Here is an 18,613-nt window from a genome sequence, read left to right on the forward strand (position 1 = left end):
TTCTCTTTCCCTTGCCTTTCAGTGTAATTATCTTATTCAAGTTTTTCAGGCATAACACAGTCAAAGTCATTTGTTACAGTTTGAATTCCATTTGGGATCTCCCCAGCATCCTGGTTGGTTTCAATTATTTATTTATTTTGGCGGAAGGGGATCCCATCACCAAATTCTGATGTGGTGGTAGTAAGGCGAAGGAACCCTCCCCTCAGATCTAGCAAGCGATTCTTGGACAGCAGCTGGATGTCCTACAGTGTAACTCAGCTCTGACACTATCTACCTGGAGGTAGCATCAGATACCGCAGTTTAAGGACTCAGTCCTACAAGACTGCCCCCCACACAGTTCAGACACCAATCTCAAGTCTAGGTTGTTACCTATACTTCTGACCAACTGGCTATAAATCAGAGATTCCCAGGACCCCCTTCTTAGGTTCAATTAATTTGCTAGACTGGCTCACAGAGCTCAGGAAACCTGTTTACTCATTATGTTATCAATTTATTACAAAGGATTTTAAAGGATACAAATCAAGAACCAGATGAAGAGATACATAGGGCAAGGTATAGGAAAAGAGTACAGAGCTTCGTTGCCCTCTCTGAGAGCAGCATTGTTCCCAAATCTCTGAGTGTTCATCAGCCCAGAAGCTTTTCAAACCCCGTCCTTTTGGGGTTTTGTGGAGGCTTCATTATGTAGGCATGATTGACTAAATCATTGGCCACTGGCGATCAGTTCAACCTCTAGCCCCTTTTTCCTCCCCAGAGGTGGGGTTGGAGGCAAGGACTGAAAGTTGCAACCTTCTAATCGCAAGGTTGGTTCTCCTGGCAACGAGCCCCCATCCTTAGGCACTTTCCAAAAGTCACCTCATTAACACAACAAAAGACACTTTTATTGCTCTCATCACTTAGGAAATTCCAAGGGTTTTCAGAGCTCCGCCAGAAACTACACGAAGACCAAATATTATATATACGTATATCTTATTATAAATCACGGAATCACATGGAGTGTGTTAAACTTTACCAGAGATATACCAAAAAGTATATTTAAACAGGTTTCCCTCTCTCCTCATCCCTTCCACCCTGTTACCATCCTCCCATTTTTTCTCACCCACTCTTGTTAGGTAACTTGTCTCATTAGTTTCTGGTTTATTCATTCTCCTTTTTTTTTTTGCATAAGTTAGCAGATACACTCATGGTTTCTTAAATCTCTTTCTTACATAAAGAATAGTATACTTTAGATTATCTTTTGTAATTAAGTCACATATATTTTGATGAGAAAACAGGGTACATTCCCTCAGTCGTATAAGTGACTAGAGCTTATAAAACAGGACACTAATACCCTGGACTTTGAGGCCAGAAGGACCTGGGTTTGAACCCAAGTTCAATCAAGTACTAATTGTGGTCTTAGAAAACTAACATATCTAAATATTAATTCCTTTGTCTATAAAATAGAGATGATATTAGTATCCACATTACAAGTCTGCTTAAGGATTAAATAAGCATTACATCTAAAGCTCTCAACATAGTGCTTGACATTTGGTGAAGTACTCAAAAAATGTTAGAAGTATAGTAATATTAGTGTATTAGTACAGTAAGTATGAATTTGTAATTAGCTAATTGCTTATGGCTAGAAATTTTTTTCTGTCATAATTTCTTTCTTTAAATGAAGACCATCAGTAACTTTGCACACAGATTTTTCCCTAGAGAATTATATGAAAGAGCTGATAATACTATTAATTTGGAAGAAAATCCTCAACTCTGCCCTGCTAAAATTGCAGTATTTTTTAAAAGTTCAAATATCCTATTTGTACTAATCTTAATCTCTTTAACTTTATACTATAAGAGTCATAACGCCTCTCTGCACCAACTTCCTATGCTATTTGTGACAATGGAATTTGTAAAAGACAAGATCTTTATGACTAATACAATTTTTGTACTGGAAAAGGTAATGGTGAAAGTAGTTAATCTGTTGTAGGTATGCTGTTGCAGTAATTTTGATACGTTATCATATTTAAATATGAATTTAAAGTCTGTGGATCTTGTGCAAACTGAGCAGTACTGGTTTGAAAGAATCGCACCCTGTGTTGATGGATTTTTAATTTATTAACATTTATTAAGTCCCTGATACAGGTCATGCCTACATTAGGTGCTAGAGGTAAAACAACAGAAAAGAGGTAGTCCTTCCTTCAAAGACCTCACAGTCTAGTCAGTTCCCAGAAGTTATTTGAGTTGGTGGGAAAGTGTGTGAAAATTGGACTTCACATCTTAGATCTTCTTTGACACAGCCAGAATCTGGACTGTTCAGAATGAGTTGGGGCCATTCAGAATGAATTTAACCCGTTATAATCCATTAGAATAATCTTTTCGATCCTCCTTCATTCTATAAATATGTATTGAGTGACTATTTAGATGGAAGGCACTGTTCTAGATGCAGGATCTACTGCAGTGAAGTCCTCATTCTCAGGGAGCTAGAGGAAGAAGGCAACTTGGCCATCTATCAATGCAGATCAGTCAGGTGATCATAAATACTAGGGACAAAGTAGATGGAGCATATGGAAAATGGATGAGTTTGACATTTTGTTCAAATTGGTTAGGAAAGGCCTCTCTAACAACAGAATATCTGAGCAAAGATTTAAGAAATGGAGAGTGTATGCTATGTGGTAATCTGGAGGAAGAGAGTTCCCTGAAGCAAATTCAGAGGTCCAGAGTTGGAAGTGTGCCTGACATATTTCATAATGAGCAGAAAGTCAGTAGGGAGAGAGAAAGGAAATGAGAGAGTGAGAGAAATCACGACAGTACGGTAGTGAAGACCAGTTTCCTATAGGAGAAGCTATCGGAGGAATTTGAGCAGATAAATGGCATGATCTGCCTTACAATTGTAAAAAATTAATCAACAGAAATCTTAATTATTGATAAATAGAGTTGGGAGACCAGAAGGGGGAGCTCTCAATAGCAGAGCCCAACAGGAAGAGGAAAGACTCTGCTTCTTTCCTGGCAAAAACTCAGCGAATGAAAAGCCATGGACTCTTTGTTTACTATAACCCTCCCAACTTCTTTTCCCTCTCTTTAAAAATGTTCTCCTTCCCTTGCAGTATGGAGACTTACCATGGCTCGCCATGTTGCAGACCCTGAATTGCAATTCTCTGCTGATCTCTAAGAAATCCATCTTTGCTGGAGAAATTTCTGGCAGTCTGTTTGCTTCAGGTCAACACAGTTTAGAAGGATCCCGTTGGTCCTTGTGCTGAGAGTAGGCTGTCAGGGCACATGGGTGAAAGCGGGGAAATCTGTTGGAGAAGAGATCCAGCAACTGAAATCCAGTTGAGAAATACAGAGTCTCAGACGAATGTGGGTGCAGTGGAGTGTTGAGGTGGTGGTGTTCTTAAAGTATTTTTTACTTATATTCATTAAGGACAAATCCAAAGTTTGGACCTTAGCTTCCATAAAAATCGTCTGAAGCATTAATTATCCATTAAGGGCCCCATGTGGAAGCCATTCTCTCATTCCTTGTGGGGAAGCTGTATTCCATTTCCTGAGAGAAAAAAAGGATGAGCTTAAATTAAACCATAGGGAAATGTACAATGTTTCAAATGGATGGAGGCCCATCCCCTGAAGTGCTTTGTGTATCACCTCACATAGGAGGACTGAGAAATCGCGCGGTCTTATTCACTTGCATAGAGGCATCCAGAGCTGCAGGGACATTTTTTGATGCTCAGGAATGGGGAAAAAGCTGAGGCTAGTTCAGTGCCATGAAGTCCAGTTCAAACCTGAGTCGGTGTGTCCACATCCTCACTCTGTAAGCTGATCCACAGACCGTGTCCTCTTCAGGGCCAGAAATATGCTCTAACCACTTTAAAATGTTTACTTTATTGGACTGCATATCTTGGGATTTATTTGCAGTTTAGGAATTACCATGCTTGAAATTGTCAGGCATTTACCCCTAAATGAGCTGGGGTCTAATGTCCATAAGATTGTAGCACTTTTTTTTCTTCTAATTATAGAGAAGAAAGGCGCTTTTTCTACCCAGATAGCTTGTCACAATCTAGAAAAATCAGATGTTTCTTCACCAAGGGTGGAGAAATACCAGACATATAATGTTCTATCTTATTTCTGGCTGTGAAAGTTTCCTGTATTCTTTCGATTTTTGAAGGCCATGGTGGATTTATTTATTGTTAGGAACTGTTTCTTGTTTTTTTTTTCTAGTCTCAGATATTGTGTTTTTCTTTTCCCTCCACAGTGTCAGGTTGCCTATGTTTATCTTAGAAAAATAATAAGACTGACTTGAGAAAATGAATTTATGTTGGCTTGGCCCCTACTGCACTGCCATATGCATTTTAAATGACCCAGAGGAATTATCTGTATTAATAAAAATGAATTATTAATTGGGTCTTAAATTTAATTGTTGAGGGCTGATTCTTTTATTTTAGAAAAAGGTTTCATTTAGAACTATACTAATCTCTATTTCAAACCCTGCTTTTGGAGAAGGCAGCTCTAGTTGCAAATCTTACTGCAGAACCAAAGGAGGAAGCAATAGATTGAAAGGAGAATAGGTTTATACATCTAATGTGACACCTGAGCTATGTTACGGAAAGCAGAGAGCAACCCTAAACGTTATTCCTGGCCATTTTGGCAATGAACCCTACCGGTGTAAACCTGATGAGCTTCTTAGGGTCTAATGGAAATGATTGTGCTTATTTACACATGGGCTTTATTTGTTCATTAAAAGCTGCAGGTAAGCAGTGCTCCCACAAGGATTTGGGGCTGGATTCACAAGAGACCATATGCGCTCCTTCTGTTTCCAGGAGTGATTCAGTTAATTCAGCGCAGTTGAATCCAGTGATGTTTCAGGTGAGAGCATTGGAAAGAGTCCTGTAGTTAAGAGTGAGGAAACATAAATTAAATGGTATGACAAGTGTCAGGGCACCATCAATTTCCTGAGCCTCAGTTTCCTGAGGCTGAAAAAAAGAAGAGCGGGAGCGTTGGAGTAGGTACATTTTAAAACAATTTCCAAATATGAGATGGAAAACATCTTTTTAATGTTTTTGTCCTTCAGGAGGCCATCAACATTTAAATGACTGTGTTAGTAATGAAAAACAAAAAAAGATTATTCATGGCCCAGTGATCATGCAAACATCTGTGGCCACTTTGCCCTTCAGTGTGACATAGGGAAGGTTGTGTAATGTGTTGAGGACCAATGTCAGCCCTCCAGCTTTCCACCACATCTGAACTGGGATATGGTTAGCGGCTGCCAGGGATCTAGTCCCTCGAACTCACACCAGGAGGGTGCATTACCTGCGTCTAATTTATATTTGACTCAGGAGCAAATGCCTTTTAACTCTAGGCCCTAATAATTTAAAACAAGCTCTAAAGCCAAGATTTCTTGGAATAGGACAAAAGTGGGCAGTTAAAATAAGTTGTGTGAATCTCCTTCTGGGAAAAAGAGAATGAAAACATGCTTACTTCAAATTGTATCATCTAGGCGCATAAATCCCAGATTTATGGGAACCCTTTCGATACTAAGAGATTTCTTTTATAATTTTAATGCTGCGGCTTTGTGGGGTTTGAAATGATTCCAAAATCATTTGAGAACTCCCCCCAAGCCTTAGTTATAACTGGGGTTCGTCTATTGATGTTAGGAAAGTTAAAGGGGTAGCTGACTAACAGTTCTTTAACACCTAACCACATAGCAAACATTGTTCTGGTTGTTTTACATAATCATTCCTGGAACTGTTATGTACCAGGAACTGTAATAATAACAGCAAACACAGAAGTGGCACTCTCTATGCCAAGTGTAAAAAGTGCTTTATATATAATAATTAGTTTAATCCTCACTGTAAGGGAGGTATTATTATCACCACTTACAGATGAGAAAACTGAAGCATCAAATAACTTTTCCAAGGTCACACAAGCTAATTTTTGAAACCAGCCACCTAGCACTGTAGTCTCTGCACTTGACTAGGCAAACAGCATATGTGTTAGTTTCCTCAATCCTTACAGCGTCCTAATTTAGCAGTACTTATCATTCTACTTTTCATAGGAAGAAATAGAGGAACAGAGAGGTTAAGTAACGTGAACACAGTTACATAGACAGTGGTTCAGCCAGGTCTATAAAGTGCTTGATTTTTTTCCTACTGCATCCAAAAAAAAAAAAACCAGAAGTGTACTTAGTTTTTTTTGTTTGCTTGTGTTTTGTTATTGTTGTTGTTCCTGAAATTTGATGGCTACGATTTCAGAATATGTATTTCTAAATAGAATTCCAAAGAGGGGGGTAAATGAGAGTCATGAATTTCTGAGCATTAGAGATATGGCCAACAATAGAAAAAAAATCTCAAGTTTATCAGAGCTTTGTAAGTAATAGTTCAGGCCCTGAAGTCAAACAGCTCTGGATGAATTCAGCTCCATTGCTGATGAGTATGGACTCTTGTGTGAGTGACTTACACTATCAAAATTCTAAAAATACTTGAATATGCGTCAAGTTAGCAATTCAGGAGCCAAGAGAAATGGAGATCCAGTTATAGGAATCAGAGTGTAAGGTGAGGATTTGGTCTGAAATCCATATTGGAAGGCCTGGTGCTTAAATGTTACTGAAAAAGGAAAGAGGGTATTAGAACTAAGGTTGGCTTGACACTGAACTGAGTCACTTCAGTTTTTCACTAGGGCTCCCTAAGGCCATCCCTGGCTTTGGGCACATTTGAATCAAGAGCTCATAGTCAGAGATACCTGGTATTAGCATTTATGGCTCCAACATTGAGAAGAGGACAGAGAACCAATTAGATATCAAGTCCCCCCATAACAAAGGGGGAAATGCACTGAGGTTGGCTCTGGAGTGGTGTTTAACCATGCTTCTTTTTTATAGTTTGCTTGTTTGTTTGCTAATACTTTTACCTTCCTAGCTAGAAAACTGGAGCAGGTAAATAACTGCCTATTTTCCCCACTGGAAGCAAATAATCACCAAAGATTGGCCTTGTCTCACAAATCCTTTCTCATAAGCATTCATCATACTGAGAAGTACCAAACAGTTAGCTACTTATACCTTGCCACCCCAGAATGAGTGTTCATATGCCCATAATCAGACTAAGGAAGGTCTAAGTCAATCACAGACTGTTAATCTAGGGCCCTACTCATAGTAATAACATGAAGATCGATCTATCATTTGTTCCTCTAAGATCTTCAACTTGCTGAGAATTCCATGGAAACATTGGTGGAAGCTAGACCACCACCACCAGAAAAGAAAAGGTATGAAATTCAAAATTTATATGTGTATATCAATGACCAGCAAGTAACAATTGCCGTTTAATAAATACACTGGCATTCAAACAAATAAACGATCATGAAAGGCAAATACACCCTCCGAGAGTGGGCTTTCCTGCAACTCAAGGCAACTCACTTGTTTACCAGCCTCAAGGCAGAAACTGATTCATTTTCTTCTTTCCTAACTTTTTCTCTAAATTCAGTAAAACCTGATTATCAACTGTGATATGTCCAAGACATGCCTCAGCAAGAAAGATAAGTTCACCCCTCAGTTTCTACACTGCTCTGAAGTTTGGGGCTTATCCACTAACACTTAGCAGGAAACAGAGGTGATAGGCTGGCTGCTTGGTGGTACTGAGACACATCCAAATATGGAGAAGCATGGGGACCATCCCCCAACCTGCACCACATGGCAATCAAAATGCTTGGAAATAACGTGACGTGGGCTGTTCCATCGTGTTTATTGGGAACAGAGACCAACTCAATGTGAGAGCAACTTGGCTTACCCTAATAGGAGTTACAGAGTAATTAAATTCTTCCACATCACATGTAAGTATAATGTGTTAATAAAAAAGTAATCACACCTCCATTGTTTCTGCAAGTTCAGCTTAATTACATGGCAGTTAGAACTCTCTCTCTCTCCTTATTCATACTCAGTGAGGACTCCCTTTACCATCTGCTGATATTTAATTAATATACATTCAACGCCCTGCTCTATTATTAAATGTAATGACTTCCTCTGTGCTCTAAATTCAGAGCAACATGAATGGAAGATGTAATGAAAGAAAATAGCATCTGCTCCCCTTATTAAAATACTATATACATATTTATCTACACATTATTTAATCCAATTTAGGAAAGATATTTTTCAGCTCTAAGCATGCAGGGACTCTTGGAAGCTTCAGGAGTTCATGGATTACTGAGAGCCAAGATAGAATTTTCTTGGTTAGCAGAGTTATGTGATTTGAAGGTAGTCCACTGTTGACCCTATTGCAAAAGCTTGGAAATTTGAAGAATTGGTTGATGATTAGAAGAAAAACAGGGCTTCCCTGGTGGCACAGTGGTTAAGAATCCACCTGCCAATGCAGGGGACACGGGTTCGAGCCCTGGTCCAGGAAGATCCCACATGCCACGGAGCAACTAAGCCCGTGCGCCACAACCACTGAGCCCACGCACTGCATCTACTGAAGCCCGGGCGCTCTAGAGCCTGTGCTCCACAACAAGAGAAGCCACTGCAATGAAAAGCCTGCGCACCACAACAAAGACCCAACACAGCCAAAAACAATAAATAAAAATAAATAAATTTATATTAAAAAAAGAAGAAAAATAGTGTGTGTTTCTTCCTAGCTAATATTTTCAGTAAATGTTTAATACTAAAATGCTATCATGTATAGACTTCAGAGGTAAAAGAGAATGATGACAGGGCTTAGAGAATGCAGCTGCCCCCGTTACAGAAATTCAGATGATGTCAAGGTTTCCAGCTTAACTTATATGTACTTGGCATTATAAACCAAAGAGTATTAAACTTGCAATTTTCTAAATGTTATAAATGGGGAAACAGACTCAGGTATTGGCATGCCTAAGATTAGAACATTGCAAAAAATGGAAACCCAAGCCAATGATGTAAGAGGTGGGGCAATTGGGGTGGTCTGCCTCCTGCCCCAGGGGCAGCAACGAGGGAATAGTGTATGGTCTAAAGAGAAAGTATAAACAATTATAAAACTAACTAAAAGTCTGCTTTTTATTACCACCATGCAGTGGCAATCTCGTGATAAAATATCAATACCTCTCCCCAAGGGGTGGACTGCTCCCAAATCCCTCTCACTTCCCATTGATAAACCACTGCCCAAGCTCCTAATTCAATAATCCAGTCACACTTTACAACACCATGCCATCTGATCTCAACTCACTTTCCGAGAAAGGTTTATACTAACAATATTTCAAATGGGAGGCAAAAATCCATTTTAGTTATATCTGAGCTAATCCAAATACTGCAGATACCAGATCCTGCTTTGAGGAATTCTGGCATGATACCACTCTCTCTGAAAATATAACTCTCAACGAACCTCCCTGCTTACTGAGATACTAAGAAGTAGGAGAGGGACTTGTATCAGGAATCCCTGCTCTGAACTGTGCATTCCTAAAAACTGAAAAACCCTCCTGTCACAGTAGCAAGAGAAAGCATTCATACTTGAACTTAACATGTGCCCATATGGCGATAGCCTGGATGGTTTTGGGGGACAAAGAGAGGCAACAATGAGAGATGGGCTTGGTTAGCATGTGGTAGACCCTCCCTTAGGGGTCAAGGATGGTCTCCCGGTTTGTATGCATCCTCACAGCCCTGTTCAACAGGTCTTGGGGCTCCCATTGTCTATGATGTGGGCAACACAGCCTATAATGCCTTATACTAAGGTTCATTGTTTCCCTGTTGAGCTCACAAGGTGATGAGTCCTGGTAATTCTTCTTCTTTATGCCCCTAGTACTATGTTCAGTGTCTTTCATGTAAGTAACTCTAAGTTCATGTGTATTAAATTGAAATTATTTGATCAGGACCCCTCTTCTACCAGGTGTTACAGAAAAAGTTAATTGGGATTAAATTGTTTGTATAAGGTCCCATGGCAAAAGAGCAAAAGTCTTCCTTTCTACCTCTGAGATTCTCTTTCCAAAGTTCAAACAGTATCCATCTCTCTAGTTCAGTGAGGGTTAAAGATTCGATTTTTTTCTCTCAGGGACTGTCTTTCAAGAACTTCTCCCTCTTCCCTGCATCTCCAGCAAAATCAAAATCCCCTTAGGATGAGTAATTTAAAATATATGAGTGCCTATAAATCCCAGTTACCTTTGCAGAGATGCTAAACGGAAGATGCTTTCTTCATCATGGTAGGTGAAGCAACCTGTCAATCATTATTGACAAAAAGGAGCCAGCCAAAGCTATCCTTGGGACCAGCTATTTCCTGCTCCACGGGACACGCTCAGTGAACTTTCCGTCCCTGACGGCCAGTGCATCCCCAGAAGTCATACAAATGCCTCAGTCAAGGTATTGTTATTATTTCGGGGGTGCTTTTACGTTTTATTCAGTATTTACTTTATTTAAATGATTGGCGGGGAAATACAAAGGGAGAAAAAAACCCAAAGGAAACATTTAACTATAGTTTCTGATCGTAGATAACAGCTCTAGGCGGGTCCTTTTCTGTGTTTGATTTTTTTTAATTAATTTATTTACTTTTGGCTGCGTTGGGTCTCCGTTGCTGCTCGCGGGCTCTCTCTAGCTGCGGCGAGCTGGGGCCACTCTTTGCTGCGGTGTGCGCGGGCCTTCCATTGCCAGGGTCTCTCCCGCTGCGGAGCACGGGCTCCAGACGCCCGGGCTTCAACAGTTGCGGCTCGCGGGCCCTAGAGCACAGGCTCAGTAGCTGTGGCTCACGGGCCTAGCTGCTCCGCGGCATGTGGGATCTTCCTGGACCAGGGCTCGAACCCGCGTCGCCTGCCAATGGCGGACTCTCAACCACTGCGCCACGAGGGAAGCGCTCTGTTTGATTTTACAAGGGTGAAATTGAATGCATTCGCTCTTCCATCCTCAGAGGGCTATGGGCAGTCTCACCCTGCTGCCTGCACAGTGATTCTTGTTCAGAACAGAGAAGACCAGACACTGGTGTGGTCCAGCCTGGGGTGCTCCCACTGTGATGAGGTGATGGTATTTTTTGAGGCTGGATATAGTTATTGCCTTGCCCTATGTTTTTCTACCGGTATGTACATGGCCGATCTCTAAAGAGCGTGTCCTGTTAACTTCTAACGTTAACATTTTCTCTTTCTGTAGTAAAATTTCTTACCTCTTACAGTAGCATTCAAACTTTTGAAACATAACCTAGAGTAGGAAATACATTTTACATCGCAATCCTGTAAATACACACAGTAGATTTTTGTGCATTTAAGTACACATCAGTGAAACAGATGTTTTATAAAACAATACTGAACCACACTGAGACATTTTTAATGTTCTATCCATTTTCTTTTCTTTCTTCCCCTTTTCTCTCTTTTCTTTCTTTCAGTCCTTTCTTTCTTTTTAATATGGCATGACCAACTAATGAGTCCCACTTCTTAGCTTGAGACGCACTGCCTTATGCCACATTAGCAAAATTATTCCTGGATATAACGGTCCATTTTATAACTGGAACTGATTATCTTTTCAATAAAGAAAATATACCTAGCCATCATTTTGGAATGTTTTCGGATGGCTCTTGTCAAATATATTTCTGTGGCCAAAAGATCAATACAGTTTTTACACCAGACCAGAATATGGGTCCTAAAACAAGAAAAAAATGTTTGTACAAAGTACTGGTTAGCTCACACTTGGACTAGTATATGTACTTCTGGTTAAACTACCTCAAGAAAGAGATAACGAAACTAGAGAGAGATTCCAGGGAAGGCAGATGACAGGGCTGAAGTCCCCTGAGATTCAGGGTAAAGGACATTGTGAACACAGAGGCTTCCTGCAAAGGGTCCTATTTGCATCTGCCTCGTGACATCATCACTCTGCTTTGCATGCAGCAGTGAGCCTGGGATTTTTTTTTTTTTTTTTAACATCTTTGTTGGAGTATAATTACTTTACAGTGTTGTGTTAGTTTCTGCTGTATAATAAAGTGAATCAGCTATACGTATACATATATCCCCATAACCCCTCCCTCTTGTGTCTCCCTCCCACCTTCCCTATCCCACCACTCTAGATGGTCACAAGAGCCTGGGATTATTTTAATCTGATTTTTTTTCAGATTGATATCAAAGAGTTGGTTTGGAAATGAGTGAGTTCTTTTTTTGGACCTAAACAGTATGAATATATCTATGTCCTTCAACTATGCAATCATGTTGCTGCCTTTAAATTCCAAGACTTGTCTTCTCAATATTTCTGTCCTGAGAATGGTGTCCTTGGCATCTCATGATAGGGTTGCAAGTGAAATGACCTCACAAAGAGGTTCACTTCTTACTTTATTAAACACCTTCAGATGCCCAGAGACAAAGATAAAGACAGATCCACTATTTAGATACGCAGGCTGTAAGCCATGAGCAATTTTAGAAACCACACAATTCTTCCCCTTTCTTAACTCTCATTTTTCATGACTTGAGCAAAGGGTACCAAACATTTGTCAACATTAAGATTCAAATTCAGTTTCACTGGTTCTTAAGCCAGTCTGTGTTTGTTTTCATTTTTTGTTTGTTTTTGGTTTTGTTGTTTTATTAAACCACTACATCTGATACCTCAAATGTGACCAGAGAATACTGCTATGGACTGGATGTATGTGCCTTCCCAAAATTAATACCTGGAAGCCTTAATCTCCTATGTGATGGTGTTTGTAGGTAAGGTCTTTCAGAGTTAATTGGGTTTAGACAAAGTCCTCAAGGTGGAGCCCCCCCTCCCCCATGATGGGATCAGTGCCCTGATAAGGAGATGAAGGAATCAAAGCTCTCTCTCTATCATATGAGCCTCATGTGAGCAAGAAGGCTGCTGTCTACAAGCCAGGAAGTGGGCTCTCACCAGACACTGAATCTGTTGGCTCTTTGATCTTAGACGTCCCAGCCTCCAGACTTTGGGGAATAAATGTTTGTTGTTTAAGCCACCCAGTCTATGGTATTTTTGCTATAGTAGCCTGAACTACTGAGTAAGACAAATATTGTTTTAATTTAATCACTAGCTGGAGAAGAGGAAAAATATCACTTCGCCCTCCATAGATTGCTTTCACTTCTTTGTCTTACTTATTCCCTGATTCCAATCTCTGCAACAAAACACCAGCAAGTCAAACACATGGATATGAGCAGGACCACCTGACTGCTGCTCAGCACAGGCAGGCCGAGGCAAAGCAGGACAAGACTATGTCTGAGATCTCTTGTCATCTACCATCAAAATGATCATTGTGGGCTTGAGCAAATATTTGAGTCAAGGTAATTGTCTGGAGAATTTATTAATTGCACTGGTTAATGGATAATTATCAAACCATGCCCAGATGCTCTCTCCTTCCTTTTGTCCCCCACTGGTACACATAATACAGCAACAATTTTTCCATTTAATATACTAATAGGTTTGCCTTATCTTGTGTTTTGCTGGGAATTTGTTTAACCAAGACGTCACTGATGTGAACCACTGTTTAAATTGAAAAATCTCAATGCCTTCCCCAATGACCTTGATACAAATCTTATCTGTGCATGAAAGTGACAAAAACATATCTTTTTGTTGAGGCAGTGAGGGGATGAGCTAAGCTACATAGAGAAGTTACTTTAAATCTAGGACTGGAAATAAAGAGAAGGCTTGGTCCTTTCTTAGGGTTTACCTGATTGTTGACACAAACTTGATGTGAATGTGTGACCCTGTCACTTCCCTCTGGAACTGTGTCAGCAGTTTGAAGGGAGAGGGCACCATACTTCTGTAGGAAAAGGTGTAGGTTTGACATTTAGGTTTAAGAAGGGAGAAGATGGTGGAGTCTGGAGAATTTTTATGTAGGCTTCGTAACTGGTAATTTCTTATTGGATCAACTACACATTTATAGGAGCATTTCTGATGCATTTTATGAGCTAATAGACTCTGTTTTGTGGTAGCCTGAGTTAAGCATCAGGATAATGAACGGATATATTCAGAAGAGCCATTGGCAGTGTCGCCGGGTGGACGTGCGTTGTAACAAAATAGCTTCAACCGAAGGCCCGGACCAGCAATCTTGGTTCCATGATAGTAAGCAAAGAATTGCAAGCTACCACATTAAGCTTAAGCACAAAGCAAAGTTTATTTAAGCATAGGTACACTCTCAGGGAGAGAGAGAACGAGAGAGTGGGCTGTTTCTGAGAGCGGGCTGTTTCAGCGAAGTGAAGCAGGCCCAAAGCAAAGTTTATCAAAGCAAAGGTGCACTCTCAGAGAGAGAGAGTGGGCTGTTTCTGCGAATTGAAAGCAGCATTCCTGTACAGGCTTAAGGGTGCTTTTAAGGAGCATTTTACAGGGAGGTGGGGTGGGGGGAGGAGTGACAGGGGATCATTATTTGATCAGCAGTCCCTGAGCTCTGTAACAAGTTTAGGGCTGTGCATGCTCTCACCCTTGAATTGCTAAGAAACGCCCACTGGGGGGGTGGGGCAAAACCACCTGTAGATTTTATTATATGAGTTTGGGTTTACTGTAGGTTATACGCCTGTCTGGTCTGGGCATGCACAGCCCAGGGAAGTCCCCTCGTGTTACTGTGTCCCTCTTTACCAGGATAAGCCGCCCACCACATGACCATACTTTCACCCGTTCTGGGTGGGGTCAAGGGAGAGTCCCCAGGTGGCTCTGGGTGTGTGACTTGATTTCTTCTAGTCTTTCTCGCCACTGTCACCTCCTTGCTGCTCAAGTCTGGGAGGGTCCCAGATGGTTGGGTGTGTGACTCGATTTCTTGTTTTTCTCACCACTGTCACCTCCTTGCTGCTAGTGTCTGACTACCTAACAAAACTGAGCAGAACCCTGTGGGGCTCCTGGGCACAAAAGCCTTTCTGTGTCCCCCATTTCTTTCTTTCTTTCTTCCTTCCTTCCTTCCTTCCTGCCTCCCTCCCTCCCTCCCTCCCTCCCTTCCTTGCTTTCTCTGTACTGGAGTATAATTGCTTTACAATGGTGTGTTAGTTTCTGCTTAATAACAAAGTGAATCAGATATACATAAACATATGTCCCCATATCTCTTCCTTCCTGCGTCTCCCTCCCTCCCACCCTCCCTATCCCACCCCTCTAGGTGGTCACAAAGAACCGAGCTGATCTCCCTCTGCTATGCGGCTGCTTCCCACTAGCTGTCTATTTTACATTTGGTAGTGTATATATGTCCATGCCACTCTCTCACTTTGTCCCAGCTTACCCTTCCCCCTCCCCGTGTCCTCAAGTCCATTCTCTATGTCTGCGTCTATATTCCTGTCCTGCCCCTAGATTCTTCATGACCATTTTTTTAGATTCCATATGTATGTGTTAGCAAACGGTATTTGTTTTTCTCTTTCTGACTTACTTCACTTTGTATGACAGACTCTAGGTCCATCCACCTCACTACAAATGACTCAATTTCGTCTCTTCTTATGGCTGAGTAATATTCCATTGTATATATGTGCCACATCTTCTTTATCCATTCATCTGTTGATGGACACTTAGGTTGCTTCCATGTCCTGGCTATTGTAAATAGAGCTGCAATGAATATTGTGGTACATGACTCTTTTTGAATTATGGTTTTCTCAGGGTATATGCCCAGTAGTGGGATTGCTGGGTCTCATGGTAGTTCTATTTTTAGTTTTTAAAGGAACCTCCATACTGTTCTCCATAGTGGCTGTATCAATTTACATTCCCACCAACAGTGCAAGAGGGTTCCCTTTTCTCCACAACCTCTCCAGCATTTATTGTTTGTAGATTTTTTGATGATGGCCATTCTGATTGGTGTGAGATGATATCTCATTGTAGTATTGATTTGCATTTCTCTAATGATTAATGATGTTGAGCATTCTTTCATGTGTTTGTTGGCAATCTGTATATCTTCTTTGGAGAAATGTCTATTTAGGTCTTCTGCCCATTTTTGGATTGGGTTGTTTGTTTTTTTGATATTGAGCTGCATGAGCTGCTTGTAAATTTTGGAGATTAATCCTTTGTCAGTTGCTTCATTTGCAAATATTTTCTCCCATTCTGAGCGTTGTCTTTTCGTCTTGTTTATGGTTTCCTTTGCTGTGCAAAAGCTTTTAAGTTTCATTAGGTCCCATTTGTTTATTTTTGCTTTTAATTCCATTTCTCTAGGAGGTGGGTCAAAAAGGCTCTTGTTGTGATTTATGTCATGCAGTGTTCTTCCTATGTTTTCCTCTAAGAGTTTAATAGTGTCTGGCCTTACATTTAGGTCTTTAATCCATTTTTGAGTTTATTTTTGTGTATGGTGTTAGGGAGTGTTCTAATTTCATTCTTTTACATGTAGCTGTCCAGTTTTCCCAGCACCACTTATTGAAGAGGCTGTCTTTTCTCCACTGTATATGCTTGCCTCCTTTATCAAAGATAAGGTGACCATATGTGTGTGGGTTTATCTCTGGGCTTTCTATCCTGTTCCACTGATCTATATTTCTGTTTTTGTGCCAGTACCATACTGTCTTGATTACTGTAGCTTTGTACTATAGTCTGAAGTCAGGGAGCCTGATTCCTCCAGCTCCGTTTTTCTTTCTCAAGATTGCTTTGGCTATTCGGGGTCTTTTGTGTTTCCATACAAAGAGTGAAATTTTTTGTTCTAGTTCTGTGAAAAATGCCACTGGTAGTTTGATAGGGATTGCATTGAATCTGTAGATTGCTTTGAGTAGTATAGTCATTTTCACAATGTTGATTCTTCCAACCCAAGAACATGGTATATCTCTCCATCTATTTGTATCATTTTTAATTTCTTTCATCAGTGTCTTATAATTTTCTGCATACACGTCTTTTGTCTCCTTAGGTAGGTTTATTCCTAGATATTTTATTCTTTTTGTTGCAATGGTAAAAGGGAGTGTTTTCTTAATTTCACTTTCAAGTTTTTCATCACTAGTGTATAGGCATGCAAGAGATTTCTGTGCATTAATTTTGTATCCTGCTACTTTACCAAATTCATTGATTAGCTCTAGTAGTTTTCTGGTAGCATCTTTAGGATTCTCTATGTATAGTATCATATCATCTGCAAGCAGTGACAGCTTTACTTCTTCTTTTCCAGTTTGGATTCCTTTTATTTCTTTTTCTTCTCTGATTGCTGTGGCTAAAACTTCCAAAACTATGTTGAATAGTGGTAAGAGTGGGCAACCTTGTCTTGTTCCTGATCTTAGTGGAAATGGTTTCAGTTTTCCACCATTGAGGATGATGTTGGCTGTGGGTTTGTCATATATGGTCTTTATTATGTTGAGGAAAGTTCCCTCTATGCCTACTTTCTGGAGGGCTTTTATCATAAATTGGTGTTGAATTTTGTCAAAAGCTTTTTCTGCATCTATTGAGATCATCATATGCTTTTTCTCCTTCAATTTGTTAATATGGTGTATCACATTGATGGATTTGCGTGTATTGAATAATCCTTGCATTCCTGGGATAAACCCCACTTGATCATGGTGTATCATCCGTTTAATGTGCTGTTGGATTCTGTTTGCTAGTATTTTGTTGAGGATTTTTGCATCTATATTCATCAGTGATATTGACCTGTAGCTTTCTTTTTCTGTGACATCTTTGTCTGGTTTTGGTATCAGGGTGATGGTGCCTCGTAGAATGAGTTTGGGAGTGTTCCTCCCTCTGCTATATTTTGGAAGAGTTTGAGAAGGATAGGTGTTAGCTCTTCTCTAAATGTTTGATAGAATTTGCCTGTGAAACCATCTGGTCCTGGGCTTTTGTTTGGTGGAAGATTTTTAAGCACAGTTTCAATTTCAGTGCTTGTGATTGGTCTGTTCTTATTTTCTATTTCTTCCTGGTTCATTCTTAGAAGGTTGTGCATTTCTAAGAATTTGTCCATTTCTTCCAGGTTGTCCATTTTATTGGCATATAGTTGCTTGTAGTAATCTCTCATGATCCTTTGTATTTCTGCAGTGTCACTTGTTACTTCTCCTTTTTCATTTCTAATTCTAATGATTTGAGTCTTTTCCCTTTTTTTCTTGATGAGTCTGGCTAATGCTTTATCAATTTTGTTTATCTTCTCAAAGAACCAGCTTTTAGTTTTTTTGATCTTTGCTATCATTTCCTTCATTTCTTTTTAATTTATTTCTGATCTGATCTTTATGATTTCTTTCCTTTTGCTAACTTTGGAGTTTTTTGGTTCTTCTTTCTCTAATTGCTTTAGGTGTAAGGTTAGGTTGTTTATTTGAGATGTTTCTTGTTTCTTAAGGTAGGATTGTATTGCTATAAACTTCCCTCTTAGAACTGCTTTTGCTGCATCCCATAGATTTTGGGTTGTCTTGTTTTCATTGTCATTTGTTTCTAGGTATTTTTTTATTTCCTCTTTCATTTCTTCAGTGATCTCTTGATTATTAAGTAGTGTATTGTTTAGCCTCCATGTGTTTGTATTTTTTACAGATTTTTTCCTGTAATTGATATCTAGTCTCATAGCGCTGTGGTCGGAAAAGATACTTGATACGATTTCAATTTTCTTAAATTTACCAAGACTTGATTTGTGACCCAAGATATGATCTATCCTGGAGAATGTTCCATGAGCACTTGAGAAGAATGTGTATTCTGTTGTTTTTGGATGGAATGTCCTATAAATATCAGTTAAGTCCCTCTTGCTTAATGTATCATTTAAAGCTTGTGTTTCCTTATTTATTTTCATTTTGGATGATCTGTCCATTGGTGAAAGTGGGGTGTTAAAATCTCCTACTTTTATTGTGTTACTGTTGATTTCCCCTTTTATGGCTGTTAGTATTTGCC

This window comes from Balaenoptera musculus, chromosome 21 (genome assembly GCF_009873245.2).
Source record: "Balaenoptera musculus isolate JJ_BM4_2016_0621 chromosome 21, mBalMus1.pri.v3, whole genome shotgun sequence".
NCBI classification, from domain to species: domain Eukaryota; kingdom Metazoa; phylum Chordata; class Mammalia; order Artiodactyla; family Balaenopteridae; genus Balaenoptera; species Balaenoptera musculus.